Here is a 15,798-nt window from a genome sequence, read left to right on the forward strand (position 1 = left end):
TTCTTTACACACACACACACACGCAAATAGGAAAGACACTCCATAAGCATTGTGCCTTTTTGAAAAGTAAATAGGCCCTTTGAGCTTTGAGATGGAAGCCTCACAGACGCAGGACGCCTACAGCAGATCCACATCTATAAGTCCTGAAGCCAGGAGACAGGCACAGGTGCTGCGACGGATCACATGCTCAATGGGGTTCTTGTTCTATTTTCAGCTTGCTTTTCATACACATAAATAAAAAACAGCTGTATTTCAAGGGGACATCCGGGAATCCTGTACATGTGGTACACGGGATTTTGTGTGCATGGATGCAAGTGTTTTATTATGGTAGTAAAAGGGTAATACAAACAATATGCCTGTAGGAAATGCACACAGCAGATCCAAGCCAATTCAAGTTCATCCTACACTAATATAGTCCCATATATAGTCCCACCCACTTTTTGAAATGTCACACAGTACATGATATCCCTAATTAATATTGATGACTTTTAATATTTTTAGTTGATTTTCAAATTGCTTTTAGCAAATGAGTAACTTGATCAATTATTGGCTGCATGCACAAAAATATGACTCTGCATTTGGGCATATTCTGAATATTTAGTGTAATTGCCATTCCAATAGTATTTCCTTTATTCGTTTTCATGTTCTGTAAGGGAATCACTTCACTTGACTTCCTAGTGCTGCAAAAACCTGAATCCGGTTTGAAAGTAATATGAGAAAAGTATAGCTTGTCTTTTGTGCTAAAATCTTTTGTGCTTTCTCAAATTCATCTTTTTGTACAATAGTAGGTACCTCATGCATGAGCAGCACTAGTGAACACACAAACATATCGACACACAGTGAGATGTGTGTTTCAATGCCAAACTCATTTAAATATGGGCCACATGATTCCTGCTTCTGAATTAAAAAAAAAAAAAACATCTATAAAACCAATACAGCTACATGAACAACATACAATTCAGAATTTCATGTGAGGAAGAATGTTGTTGTTCTAAATTAATTGTTATATTAAAAGTTCTAAATTGAGTGAATGATTTAATGACTCCTTCATGAATGAATCAGTGGCTTTGAATGAATTGGTTGAATGAATGACTCAAAAAATGCTGAAAAATCCACCTTAATAACCCATTCTGGTGGCTGTCAGGAAGTTTACTTGTATTTGTACCATGTTATTCTGCTTTTGTATTGCAAATTGTTATTCTGTTATCATATTTTGATTTATTATCACATTCATAAATTGTTTACCTGTAGCAGCTAATGAATTGTACGTCTTTCCCATTCCAAGAAAAAAGATTACTTATTGCAAAATTAGGTGGATAAACCAATGTTGCTATTGTTAAAATTAATACTATAAAAATAGTCATTTAATTAAAATGAAGCTGAAATAAACTAAAATAAAACTTAAAAGCATAAACAATTAGAACTGCTTCAGAAAAATAAGTTTAATTATTTAACTAAAAAACAAAATAATGATAAATTAAACACCATAGAAATAATAATAATAATAATAAATAGGTAAACTTTAAATGCTGTTTATATTTTGTTATTTTGTATTTATCTACATTAGAACAGATTTAGTTATTTTTTTAGTGTTCTTTTTCTCTGATATTACATTTAATGCCAGAGCAGAAGAGTGATACCATCAGTTGGTTCAAACCTCTCACCCATGAAATCACTCAGAATTGTATTTTTAATTATTTATTTTTTTACAGTTTTTACAGTCCTTTGCACTTCTTCATATAGATTACATTTCATCGCCAAGATGATTCTGCATTACTTAGTTCATTCCGTATTCCTGTGTAATCTGTATTCATGTCACTAATATGAGCTAATGGGATCTAGAAGGATTTTCGAACATTTCTCACTAATATTAGCTCATATTTGAATGGATGGATGTCATCCTTGGTAAATTTTCTCCATAAATGAAATGTAAAATCTGGTTGCCAGGCAACACAGAGAAAACCAATATTCTCCCAAGAGTGACTCACATTACACATAATTGAACTGAAACACCTGAATTAAGATGATGTATACTCTATTATTCCTATAGAGTAACTGAATCAATTAGCAGTTATTGTTTCCCTGCTGCCATTGACACCAGACATCACAGCCTGGGAGAAGCAGAACAGAAACTATAACAAGAAGCACCACATCTGTCCGACTCACAGCTTCTTATGAATTTTTTTGTTTCCAAGATGCATATGTCCAACCCCAAATGGAAATGCTGTAAACACTGATTCCCGCCTGCTTGCACTGATTTCTTTCAGACTGACTCAGAGAGGAATAGACAAATCTTTTTATATAAATTTTTCTGAACATAAAACAGTCACAGCTGTGCATTTCTTTAGGGTGTTTAAGACATAAGCTCGATTTCAAAACCTAGTGAGCTGCTTATCTAGATAAGCATCTTAATAGGCATCTTAAGCAGGCTTTTCAAAGGAGGGAGTCAGCGTGTTTGTGCTGTCCTATAAGAGCTAATTCACATTCGTTTTTGTTTTCGAAAACAGCAGAACTAGATGCAAGGATCTCCAGACGCATTTCTAATAGATGAATTACTTTACCACAATGCTATAAAAATTTTAAAAAGTGAGATGTGCAACTGAGATGTGTGAGACTGCATGTATTGTTTGTAGATAAGGTAATCCTAGAATGCATTGCAGCGCAGTGAATAAAATCATGATGGTGGACAGGTTGATAGAAATGTGATTATTACATTTATTTACATTTAGTCATTTAGCAGATGCTTTTATCCAAAATACTTACAAATGAGGACAATGGAAGCAACCAAATCCAACAAAAGAGCAGTGACATACAAGTGCTACCAAACTGTAAAAAATTGCTGTAGTTTCTACAGCAACATTTTACAGAATTTTACTGTATAAACATTTTACAAGATGCAGCTGTAATTCGCAATGCATTATGGGTCAAATAAGGTTTTACAGTTGTTAACAGTATATTTCCACGTCAACTGTAATCCATTTACAAGAAGCAGGTGTTGTCACTGTAGTTCCTGCTTTTTACACTAACTTACTGTAGTGTGGCATTATGGGATTGCGCGCGCATCATTCAAATCTGAAACCCAGCCGACTGGAGCAGCCCGAGAACGATTGAAGATTAGAGGCTTTATTCATAATTCCTGGTAAGTTCACTTAATTATACTTAAGAAATATATCCTTTTATATTTATTTAAGTTAATGTATAAGCGATTTCATGTCACAATAGCCTCCTATCCTGACATTTAGACAAGTGGCCTTGGTAACTTCTGTGCAGTAAACTGGGAATTGCTATCATAGCATAGTTAGGCCAAATTTTCTATTTTTGGAAGAAAAATTTTCTTTTTGAGAGCATTTAAAAGTAGTGTTTACCTTAAAATAAAGCCCAATGCGAACGATTGTCATAGTAACTAACGTTACTATCTGTCGAAATAACTGACGAAAAGCAACATTTGAAATTCCATTTGTTTATATGTGTTCAACTATCCCATACTGACGTGACGCCTCATTATAATAAGTGAAAGACATCTTTATATGCCCGACTGGACAAGTTAGCCGATTTAAAAAAAAAAAGAAAAGAAAAGAAAAAAAGACTGAGGAAGCATCGAAACGCAAGACTGATTCTGATTATATTAACCTTTCATTCAACATCAAAACAAGCTTAACCGCACACATAAACTCACGGAAAATACATGAGGTAAATGTAAATGTTGAGTTTATTCATAACATATGAAGGGGAATAACATATTATTCATAACATCACAAGGGAGCTGTTTTGCTGAGTATCACAATTGCAAATACATAGTTCAATAAACAATGAGTTAACAAGTTACTTACTTTTTTAAACACAGTATTAACTGTTGTTGTATTTCACCAACAAATATAGTTCCAAACAAAGACCAAAGCAAAACTATTTTGTTCATTCTCAAATCAAAACTCTCCAAACTTTAGCTAAATGATTCATCTTTTTGAACGGATCGGTTCAATGAATGACTCAGTTGATTCCCTCATTAAGTTATTTACTGCCACCTAATGGCGGATTAGTTTCAGGTTTAATAAGTACCATTGCATTTTTCCAACATTTATTAATTGTATTTTCAAATTTCATGTCATTACACAGTTGTAATTTTGCACTGTTAATTGTTTAATTTGATTGGTGGTACAGTTCTACAATGTAATATTACAATTTATAATTATCATTTATTATAATAATTATTAATTTATAATAGTTTGTTTATTCTAAAATATATGCCTTTTTGGGTGTTAATTTTGGTCTCATTTACAGTACATAATGCTGTAAAGAAATGACAAGATTATTTTCTTTATGTCTTGTAGGTGCAAAGATTAGCAGCTGATGTGGAGAAATGTTCGATGCTTCAAGACTCTGAAGCTGATTTTATTAGGTAATGTATTAATTATTTAAATAATTTGATAAACTTGTAATTTAGATTACATTTTATATTGAAATACTGCATTGTATGTTACATTATTACTTTTATTTATTCATTTCAGGTCCACCCAGTGGCTTTTGACTATTTGAGGGTCAGATGGTTGTGAATTCATACCTCAACATTGTGCGTCCCGGGAGCAGGCATCTTTTGCACACATTAATTTTTTCAAAGGTAACAAGTTTTACTTAAGTAATTTCATTTGTGAAAAAGGTTACTTATTTAAAGGGTTACTCCACCCCATAATGGAAATGTAGTCATTCATCACTGTTAACTGTTAATGTCGTTCCAAACCCGTAAAAGCTATGTTCGTCTTCATATGAGAACCGGGAGGCTTGCGTCTGTCCCACTGACAGCCAAACAATTAACAATGTCTAAGCCCAGAAAAGTATGAAAAGCATCATCAGAATAATCCATCTGCCATCAGTGGTTCAACTGTAATTTTACGAAGCTACAAGAATACTTTTTGTATGCAAAGAAAACAAAAAGAACAACTTTATTCAACAAAGTCGTTATTTTTTATTATGTCAGCCGCACCACAAGGATATGCTGTTTTCGTTCAAATCAAAGTGTAAATAAACATAGAAAGCGTGTCCATGTGACCCAGCTGACACAGAACAGGCTATGTAGTGTGTGTCCAACAGATACTCTCCAAAAATGGCACTACACTGACGCAGAGGAGACTAATTGTTGAATAAATCCTTATTTTAGTTTTCTTTGAAAACAAAAAGCATTGTCGTCACTTCATAACGTTACTGTTGAAATACTGATGGACTATTCTGATGATGTCTTTCATACTTTTCTGGGCCTTGACAGTGGTATTTACTGGAGAGTCTATGGGACAGTCACAATCTTCCCGGTTGCATCCAAAATATCTTAAATTGTGTTCCGAAGACGAACGCAGCTTTTACGGGTTTGGAACGACATGGTGATTAGTGATTAATGGCAAGATTTTCATTTTGGGGTGGAGTAACCTTTTAAGTACTGGTAAATGCTGATTGTATTGTATAAGTGGCATTTTGACATTTATTTTATTGAGCTAGTTTCATTCAATACTTAACTTTATCCTGATGCTTTTGCTTGTTTTTATGTGCAGGAATATTCTTAATTTAATAGAACATAAGCTAAAACAACAGAATTTGTGATTTAATGTTGATTCCAGCATTTTATTTTAATCCTTTTCTTTAAAACATTTTTTTTACCAAAATTATACAAATTCTGTTGATTGACCTTCATTTGTATAGAAAGTTAATGTTCTACTCTGAATATGTTTTTTTTTAAACAGTTACTTGTGATGCTATGCTATTTTTATGATAAGATTTAACTGTTGAAAGACTGAAAATTTTATTTTACCAGTAAAAGCCTTGCAATGTCTTTCTGCCAGTTTTAATAAATACTTATTTGCAACATCATTGACTTGGTTTTTATTCATTTGTAAATGTATTAAGATAGAGCTCATGATAATGCATTTATATCAGTATTTTATAGTTTACTGTTAAAATGATTCTTTAAAGCAGTTTCATTGTTAAATTATTACAACATCATATTGTATTTAGGGGTATTTACATGATTTTATTGGCAACTTTTGTTGCCAGTTAAATACTGTAATTTAATGAAATTACAAAAAAAATGCTGTAAAATATATTTACAGGACTTTATTGGCAACTTTTTTGCCAGGTAAATACTGTACTTTAGTAAATTTACAAAATATTGCTTTAAAATAAACTACTAGTAAAATTCAATGTTACTGTAAAAAATACTACAAACTACTGTATTTCACATACAGCAATTAACTGTAATTTGCTTTGCAGTAATGTCCTGTAATCCATTTTACAGCAATTAACATCATTTTTACATGATTTTATTGGCAACTTTTTTGCCAGTAAAATCCTGTAAATTCTACAGTACATTTTTTACAGTGCACAAGTCCCAGTCAGCTCCATGCAGTACACATAGTAAGGGCCCCTTAAACAATACAATAAATAAAAAGAAAACATATAGAATAGAAAAAGAACAGAGCTAGCATCAGAGGTCCTTCCCATCCTTGTTAATTGTATAATAAATGAAAAAACAGATAGAATCCAAAAAGATTAGAAGCTGGTATAATGATTATATATGATTACAACATGCATAATTAATTTTATACAAAAGAGTAGCAATAAAATAATGTAATCCAGAGGTATCCAAACTTTTTAATATGAAGGGCCAAAAATTTAACTTGACTGAGTGTTGTGGGCCAAAAGCAAATTTTGTAGTATATACAATTCTATTAAATAATTATTATTTAATAATGTGTGTATATATATATATATATATATATATATATATATATTTATTTATTTATTTATTTTTTCAATTGCATGTTTTTTTTTTTGTTTTGTTTTTTTTTTACCAGTTTTTTCCCTCCTTGTGGCAGGCCAAATCAAAGTTAATCACAGGCCAACTCTGGCCCTGTTTTGGGCATCTTTGGCCTAAACTAATAAAAAAAGTTATTTTACCCAATAGTTCTGTGTGATATGTATTTTTTGTGTTTTTCCTTTGTAAAAAAGAAATGTGCTTATCGTTTGAAAAGTATGCTAAAATCTGTTGAAACGCATTGCAGGTTTATGTACTAACATACAAGTTTTCCAAATAGTCAATAATGATGTTCCATGATCAAAGTGGACTTAAAAGGCAGCTCCCTTTGTAGACAGATACATTGATACCACACTGTAAAAAGTGCTACACCCACAAAGTAGGTTTTATATATTTTAAATAGTTGTAATCTAGTTTATTTTATTTGTTTTATACTAAAAAGTATAAATATACTTCCTCTTTACTTAAAATATATCACTTTTTATATAACAATATATTTTAAATAAAACAATTGCAATTTATTTGGGTAGCTTTTTGTATGAGTTTGTTGTGTAAAAGAAATGTTATAAAAGTGAGTTGACATACACAATTTATTTGGGCAGCTGTCGATGTGGCATGTGTGTTCATCAAACTTAAATATTTAAAATAAAAAACACATAAAAATTAAGTTGGATTTATCCCTTTTTCACTGGCGGGGACTTTCTGAGGCAGATGCTTCCTCGGCACTTCAACTGTTTGCACGCTGCAGCGGATCTAGATTTCAAGGACTGATTAACACGGTAAGTTGAGCAATATTAGCCGATTTACTGGTGATGTAATGTCAAGCGAAATCGTTTACTCAACTAGGGAGCTGAGGTAAGGTTTGCAAATTGTACTGTATAGCTAGCTATCCTGCACACATGGCAAGCTAAGTTGGCTGCACAGTGCTAAGCAGTGAGGTCTTGTAGGCAATGATCAGCAGCAGACAACAGCAGTTTTGTAATAGCAGACCGTGTTGTAATATGAAATTAAGTAAGTGCTTTAGTCATGCCTATTATGTTTTAAGACTACTTTGGCTTTATTTTTACCAATAATATCACTTTTAATCGTTAGTTAGCGTTAACTTAACCTGTTAACTGCCATTCACATTTTTGAACATATACTTGAAAGTGCATGATCCAAACCTATAATTCACGACTGAAAACATTTTGTAACATAATTTTGATGTAAAATTTTCATGGTAGATGAATTTAAAATGGGTTTCAAAGGATGAATTTGAGATTTTATGTTTTCAAGTGATATATAATTTCTGATGTTTCTAAAGTGTGATAGAGAAAAAGGCAACAAAGAAGACTTTTTTGACGAAGGTCAGAACTCCTGTTATAATGTAGGTTTTTGGGGTGCACTCTTGCCATAAATTAATCTATTACTTTTCCTATAATTTTTAATAAAAAAGATTGGTAAAATATCTATTTAGCAGTCTTAGACCTTTCCAACAATATATAGTTTGTCATGATTAGATTAGGATTTAATTGTAATATAGTGAAGTAAACATAGGTGTCCCACCGAGGGGCCGGGTGACAGTTAACACAAACTAATATTTGACATTCAACGGTAAAGTAAATGTTCTAGACAGCACACATTAACATTAGTAACTGGCTACGCTAGTTTTAGTTAAGGCTAACAAACGATTATATTATTAAGTTATATTATTGGTCAAAATGAATCCCAATTGAAGTAGCCTTAAAACACATAGAGGCATGAGTACAGCACTTATACACAATCTTTTTTTTTTCAAAGTGCTATGTACTGTAAATAAAGGTGACTTGACTTATTTAATTTCTTTTTAATAACACAGTCTCCGGTGGGGCATGCAGCTGACTCCTGGGGTGCTCGTGTTATCAGCAGCAGAGATGTAAGTGCATTTGATAGCACTGGCTCAAAACCATAAAACAATTTTAACCTAATACTTAAATATTTTAGATTTACCACTGGTTTTTAAACTTATTCTAACATGCATATTTTTTGGTCTTTAGATAACCAAGAGTGTTTGTTACCTGGGGTCTTCAAACTTCAGATACAGGTAAGAAAAACTTCAGAATAGATACAATTACAGCTATAATTATTCCCAGGTAAGTAAAACATAGGCAAAATTGCAAACAATAGTGTTGGCTCCATAAAATTACATTTCTGAAGGTTTTATGTACCAACCACCAATAGAAGGCAGATATGATCACCTTTCTGCCTCCTTCTACTACTGCACTAATAGAAGCTTGATTCATATTGATAAATACAGCCTACTTAATTTTGTGAGATGCTGGTGATAGTGTGAGATCTTGTACAGTACAGTGGTAGTGGTGTGTGTATAGTTGAACCTTTTACAGCAATTGAATGGTTGAAATACAGAGGATCTCTGATTTGTGCTACTGTCATCAGGCAGTAAATTTTGATCAGATTTTACTTGTTAACAGGATCCGTCTGCCTATGTGGAGAAAAGGAGAGAAGTGGTAGTACTGAGATGCCTGATTGAGTACATGGGGGAGAGAAAAGAAGACCTCATCAGTGTCCACCATGTATGTACTGGGCTTAAAGCTACTTGTCTAATTTCTGTCTGTATGTATTACTATTGTGAATATATGGGGTAATTACTTTGCTCTTGAAAGATATTTAAAACAGTAATGTGATGACCAATAAGGTACAGGCAATGAAAATTGCATTGTTTTATTTTAATGTATCCTTTGAACCAGAAAAGCCAACACTCATGCTACAGTAGATCATGATAGTATAGTACCCACACTCAATGACATTGTCATGGTAGACTTCACTCTGGTCACATGCCCTAGTCAAAGTATCCGTCTAGTATCCATCACCTTAAGCAACTAAAAAGTAAAATTTTGACTTTGTGTCTTGTCTGTCTTCTACCAGTCTGCTATATTCGTCTCATTACCTGTTTGTCTGACCAAACTCTTGATTCTTTTTTGTCTCCCCAATAGTCATGATGAAAGAGAGGTGCACGCTGAGCTTGGCAGTTCCCCACTGAAAACATACCATGCCATCAGCCAAACACGATTGGAATTATCATACAGTAGAAGGACAGCCCGTGGTCAGAGGTGTGCCAAACCTGTAGAAAACATGTTGCCTCCTGTTTGGACTTGCCTATGCCCACAACCTCAAGTATCCCTCAAAACTGGTGTATATTTCTGAGATATATCAGAGGCTCTTTGTGGGATTGGACCCCATGCATCCTATTGTGTATCTTTTGTAGGCACTGTTAAAAGTGACACTAGTTGACATTGAATAAATTTTATTGTCTTTAATCTGTCTTCCAATCTTTTTCTTCTTCAATTGAATTTGTAATTGTTATTGACAAAGTCTGTTTATGTAAAGTGATTTACTGTATTGCTTAGAATATATACATTTAGATTTATTTTTTCTGAGGTTATAGCCAGGACTTAATTAAAATGTTTATACACATTTGATCAGGTTAAATTTACTATGAACATAAAGTTCATAAAACCTAACTAAAATGAGTACAGGTTACTTGTAGCAACACAAAAATACGTTACATGTACCAAGAAAATTAGGTTTATCTAACTGAGTATTATAGCACTTATTAGTTAACTCAACTTGATTTTGTTGTGTTTGAATTAAGTAATGTTACAGAGTTTATTATACTTGAAAAAGGCATCCAATGCAGCCACTTGCCTCACTTTTTATAAGTTAGATCTAGGTATTACTTTTTACAGTGCACTGCGACAAAAACATTGTCATGAATATAATAACTTAACAGTGTGTTTTATTTGATCAGTTTCCCTAAGACTGTATTTGCCTTTACATTTCTGTGGACATGTTGCTGTATTAAGAGAGAATGAAAGAATGTAGCCTGCATCTCTCTTTCAGAATATATTATTTATTTAAGGACGTCTTGGAGAGCGATTTAAAAATGGATGCAGGTTGTGGTGGGCTGCTCTGCGCTGTCAGTATTGGGGAATCAAGTCAATGGAGATGGCACAGACCAGCTCTGAATGAACAGAGATCGTGTGGTCTTCAGGGTGGCACTACTCTACATGAACAGCCGGTCTTGTCATATGTAATAAAATGATGCCTTATTCAATGAAATTGAAAGAAACAGGTTGTGGAGCACTCCACAACCTGAAGAGCACTCCACATTACTGAATATGTCCATTCTGGGTGAAGATCACTGTTTTTACAGCCACATGTGTTATGATCGGGGGGGACCTGATCATATGGTGGTTGAGATTTGTCGTTATTCTGAAAAATCAATCAGCCTGCATTTCTATCTCTCTTTCTCACGCGTGGTTCTGTGGGACAGCAGAAAGACATCTCAGGGGCAGCGACAAGAAAAAAAGAGAGAAGTGCACGAAATGATGAACTGCGTCAGAAAATGGTAGTCACGCAACCCAAAGAAGTCAGAGTAACCTTGGCCCGCAGCAAAGAGACAGGCCCACTGTGCTGTACTTAGCTGACTGAATGAGCAAATTCATAATAGCATGGTGAAGTGGTACACGCATATCATTTTAAGTATTGAAGGGCAAGATGTCTATTTCCTCGAATCGTGTATATCAGTTTATCTACACCAAACTTCAGTGTTTCAGCAATGAACAATCTATTTAGTGGCGTTTGTTAAATGCAAGAGCCAATTCCTATATAAAGTATTTAACATGAAAAGGCATTATTGCTATACATTAAATATTGTATAAAAATCAGTACGCACAACAAATGAAGTGAAAAACAAAATAGAAAAACAACAAAATATTGTGCGAATGAAATAAAATAAATAAAAACAATTACATAAATATTAAAAAACGTATATAACTAAATATTTTTTTAAAAATTATGTAACATTGGGATTAATAGTATAAAATTACTATTGGGATTATTGTTATTATACTAATAATATTTATTTAATAGGGATCAGAATATCACAGACATGGAGGTGTGCTTTTTCATTTGGTCTTGTAAGTTTACAGATTTCTTATTGCTATCTAAAACGAAATATATATTGTTACTTCAAATAAAATGGAACAAAACATTAACTAGAAAAAAAAAATTCAACAAACTAAAACATATTATTTCAGTTAGTTTACTTTGATGTACTATGACAATTAAAACTGAATGTAATAAAACATTTATAGACAAAACAATATTACTAAAACTTGCAATAAAATTAAAATGAAACCGAAAATATAAAAATAAAAACCTAATTGCATAGAAACCTGGCAACTACCCACAACCTATTCTTTCAGCAGTTTAGAGAGAACAGATCACATCATCTTGGTCAGTCTGTTGGCACGGAGATCAACATATTTGCTTTGTCATACTTAAAAAACTTTATTAGGAAAATGCATAATGTCATCCAAAACACACTTATCAAGTAAATCTGATACAGTAACCTGCTTTGATGATATACAATTTGACATTTATGACCATTAAGGCTGAATAAACTCTTCCGGAGGAGTCGCAATTCATTTAGAGAACAAACTCGGAAACATTTTCCAGCCTACTTCGAGGCTAAAAGAAGGTGGCAGGGGAAATATGTGGGGAGGGAAGTGATAAAGGAAATGAAATTCATTCAGTTTTCCATCCTGAAATCTAAAGTATCTGAATCACTGCCCAGAAAAAAAGAAAAAAGCGTGTGCGATGGAAACCTGGAAAATGGTGGCAAAAACACTGCCAACACTCCTCTTTTGCCAAGACAACACTTTGTACTCTCATCAACAAAACAAAAACAGACAATGACAATGTTAATGCTATGTCACCTCACATGCAGACATCACCATAAATAGCGGCTAGTCTTTATAATTTTGTTATGGCCCCCTATTCATGACATATAAAGCAGAAGATGATAAAGATCTCACTAGCCTCCATTTTATTTCTTTATTTCTAGAATGACAACAGCAGATTTAAAATAGAAATACCACACACTTTCAGAGTTTGCCATTACTCCAGTGTATCCAACATGTAATGACTTGCTTGATGTATTTTTAATAGGTGCAATCAGGTTGTCAGCACATTGTGCTGGGTTGGATTTTTGCGGGAGAGAATACATATTTAAAAGCAGATGAATGAAGAGTGGAAAAGCAATAGGGACGATCATAATGAAAAAAAAAAGAAAAGGAAATTTTGCTGAAAATGTACTCATCTTCAGGCCATCCAGTATGTGGATGAGTTTGTTGCTTCATCTGAACAGATTTGGATAAATGCAGCATTCCATCACTAGAAATGAAAGAGAGAAAATTATTGACATCAATGTAATTTCACCAATGGATCCTTTGCAGTGAATGGGTTCCATCAGAATGAGAGTCCAAACAGCTGATAAAAACGTCACAATAATCCACACCACTCCAGCCCATCAATTAACATCATTTAGAATAAATAGCCGTGTGTTTGTGAGAAACAAATCCATTATAAAGGACTTTTAACTTTAAACCGTCACTTCTGGCCAAATTCTGTACATTATACATAACACTTCTTCCAGTTTACCCACATAAACTTACGTACAAGACTCAACCAGGTAAACAGAAGCCCAGAAAAGGCTTTCTTGATGTTAAATCCACATCCTATTGAACAACCTGTTGAGAATAGCATGAAATCTAATTCCCATGAACTTCTAAAGGTCAAGCAAAGCAAGAGCAATATTTTCCTTTTGGGGCGCTTTTTCAAATGATCAACAAATCAGATGGAAACACAGAAAACCCATTATGAAGTATTTTGTTACCAACATGACATTAATTTAGGAAACACTAGAGGGATCAGATGGAATGCTGTGGTATACGTTCCACAAAGTGCTTTAACCTATTTGTGACTGAAGTAGACTGATCTTGAATCAACAAAAGAATATCTTTAAGCATAATGCCACAATCTCAGAATACTCTGAACTTGGCAGGTGCTTGAGTTTATGACAAGCAAGTATTTTGAAAGAGCTCCCTCAAGTGGTGCCATTTTTTTTTTATCCTGACAAGATTTAGTTTTGCAGATTTTTTTTTTTTTTCGTATTGCTTGCATCGAAGTACGTCAAAGTGGGAGCTTTTGCTTAGGCACATAAACCACTTGCTTTAATAATAGCAGAATTATACTGATATCAAAATACTATATACACTGTGGGTACAGAAAGTATTCAAACCCCCCTTAAATGTTACACTCTTTGTTTTATTGCAGCCATTTGCTAAAATCATGTAAGTTCTTTTTTTTTTTTTTTTCTAAATGTACACACAAAAACACAGAATTGTTGACATTTTTGCACATTTAGTAAAAAAAGAAAAACTGAAATACCACATGGTCCTAAGTATTCAGACCCTTTGCTCAGTATTAAGTAGAAGCACTCTTTTGACCTTAATTCAGCCATGAGTCTTTTTGGGAAAGATGCAACAAGTTTTTCATACCTGTATTTGGGGATCCTCTGCCATTCCTCCTTGCAGATCCTCTCCAGTTCTGTCAGGTTGGATGGTAAACGTTGGTGGACAGCCATTTTCAGGTCTCTCCAGAGATGCTCAATTGGGTTTAAGTCAGGGCTCTGGCTGGGCCATTCAAGAACAGTCACTGAGTTGTTGTGAAGCCACTCCTTCGTTATTTTAGCTGTGTGCTTAGGGTCATTGTCTTGTTGGAAGGTGAACCTTCGGCCCAGTCTGAGGTCCTGAGCACTCTGGAGAAGGTTTTCATCCAGGATATCCCTGAACATGGCCGCATTCATCTTTCCCTCGATTGCTACCAGTTGTCCTGTCCCTGCAGCTGAAAAACACCCCCACAGCATCCAAAATGTATTGGTGACCATCAACCAGTGGTTATACACAACCATCATATTACCCAGTCGCAGACCTACAAGTATCTGGGTGTGTATATAGAGAGATCACTTACATGGAATACACATATTGAATGGGTTTGTACTCCCCTAGAACAAAGATTGTATTTCTTGCGCAGATTACGTCTGTATGGTGTGAACAAAAATGTCATGAGACTGTTTTATAAAGCTGTTTTAGAAAGTATTGTTAGGTATGGGATCACTGTATGGTTTGGTAATCTTTCAGTGAAGCTTAAATCTAAGTTGATGAACCTGATATTGACAGCATCTAAAATTGTCGGGCATGAGAGAGATTGTAATCTCCAGGATTTATATGAGGAATGTATTCTTGGCGATCAGAGTCATTTTTTAAACCCACAATATGAACTGGCAGAAGATACAGAGTCCCGAGGTGTAAGCTAAATCGATACAAGAACTATCTGTGTGCCTGTTTAACAGATGTTTATCTTAAGGTTTTCTTTTTATTTTATCTTTTATATTGTTTGTTTTATCTTTTTTTTTACTTGTCTATTCTATGTAGATTGTATGTAGGTCATGCAGCAATTTTGTAGTCCAAAACAATTTTCCTCTCCAGGACAATAAAATTATACTACTACTACTACTACTTAACCTTTCCCACCCCACACTTTTCTGTTGCAATTTGCGTTATTCTCCCTCCACCATAGAACTACACTCAACACAGTCTCACTTTTGTTGTTCCTACTGTCACTATCCAAACAATTTATGAATAATGAATGAACTGTGTGTGACAGTTGTCTCTGCACAAGTAAATTCAGACAGAGAGAGAAACATTTTATTTGATACCCAGGCAATGGACAAATGTCTGCTCAGGTCATTGATTCAGTATTTTTTTTATTGGTCTGCTATTTCTTTGCACAGTAGCTAGGTGTCACTAGTGAGCAATAATGAATGAAGCTTCGAGTAATGAACCTTTTGGTGAAGCAATGGGCTGCGAGGTCTCAGTGGTTCAGGAAGCCTCATTTTGCCATCACTATACCTCAGCATTACACGAGCTGTACTTGCAACGTGCACACATAAGAACCCGCATGAGGACGTGACAAAAGCAATACAAACCAGGCGGAAGTCTGTCATATGTGATGACGTCGGCGCATCCTCAAACGTGATTGGTCCTACTGTCTCCAGGTCCGCGTGAGGTAACGCCTCTTTAAGGACGTCACCATCGGTCGTATAAAGGTGCTTGGCG

At 34.1% G+C, this 15,798-nt stretch overlaps 1 long non-coding RNA gene across 1 annotated transcript; it reads left to right on the forward strand.

Annotated features, from left to right (window-relative positions):
• Positions 1-2,941: 2,941 nt before the first annotated feature.
• LOC132098332 (uncharacterized) lies at positions 2,942-5,370 on the forward strand. Its single transcript, XR_009422874.1, has 4 exons — positions 2,942-3,139; positions 4,329-4,396; positions 4,506-4,615; positions 5,258-5,370. It is a non-coding gene; the product is annotated as an uncharacterized LOC132098332 (long non-coding RNA).
• Positions 5,371-15,798: the final 10,428 nt, after the last annotated feature.

The sequence above is a fragment of the Carassius carassius genome, chromosome 22, assembly GCF_963082965.1.
Source record: "Carassius carassius chromosome 22, fCarCar2.1, whole genome shotgun sequence".
Taxonomy (NCBI): domain Eukaryota; kingdom Metazoa; phylum Chordata; class Actinopteri; order Cypriniformes; family Cyprinidae; genus Carassius; species Carassius carassius.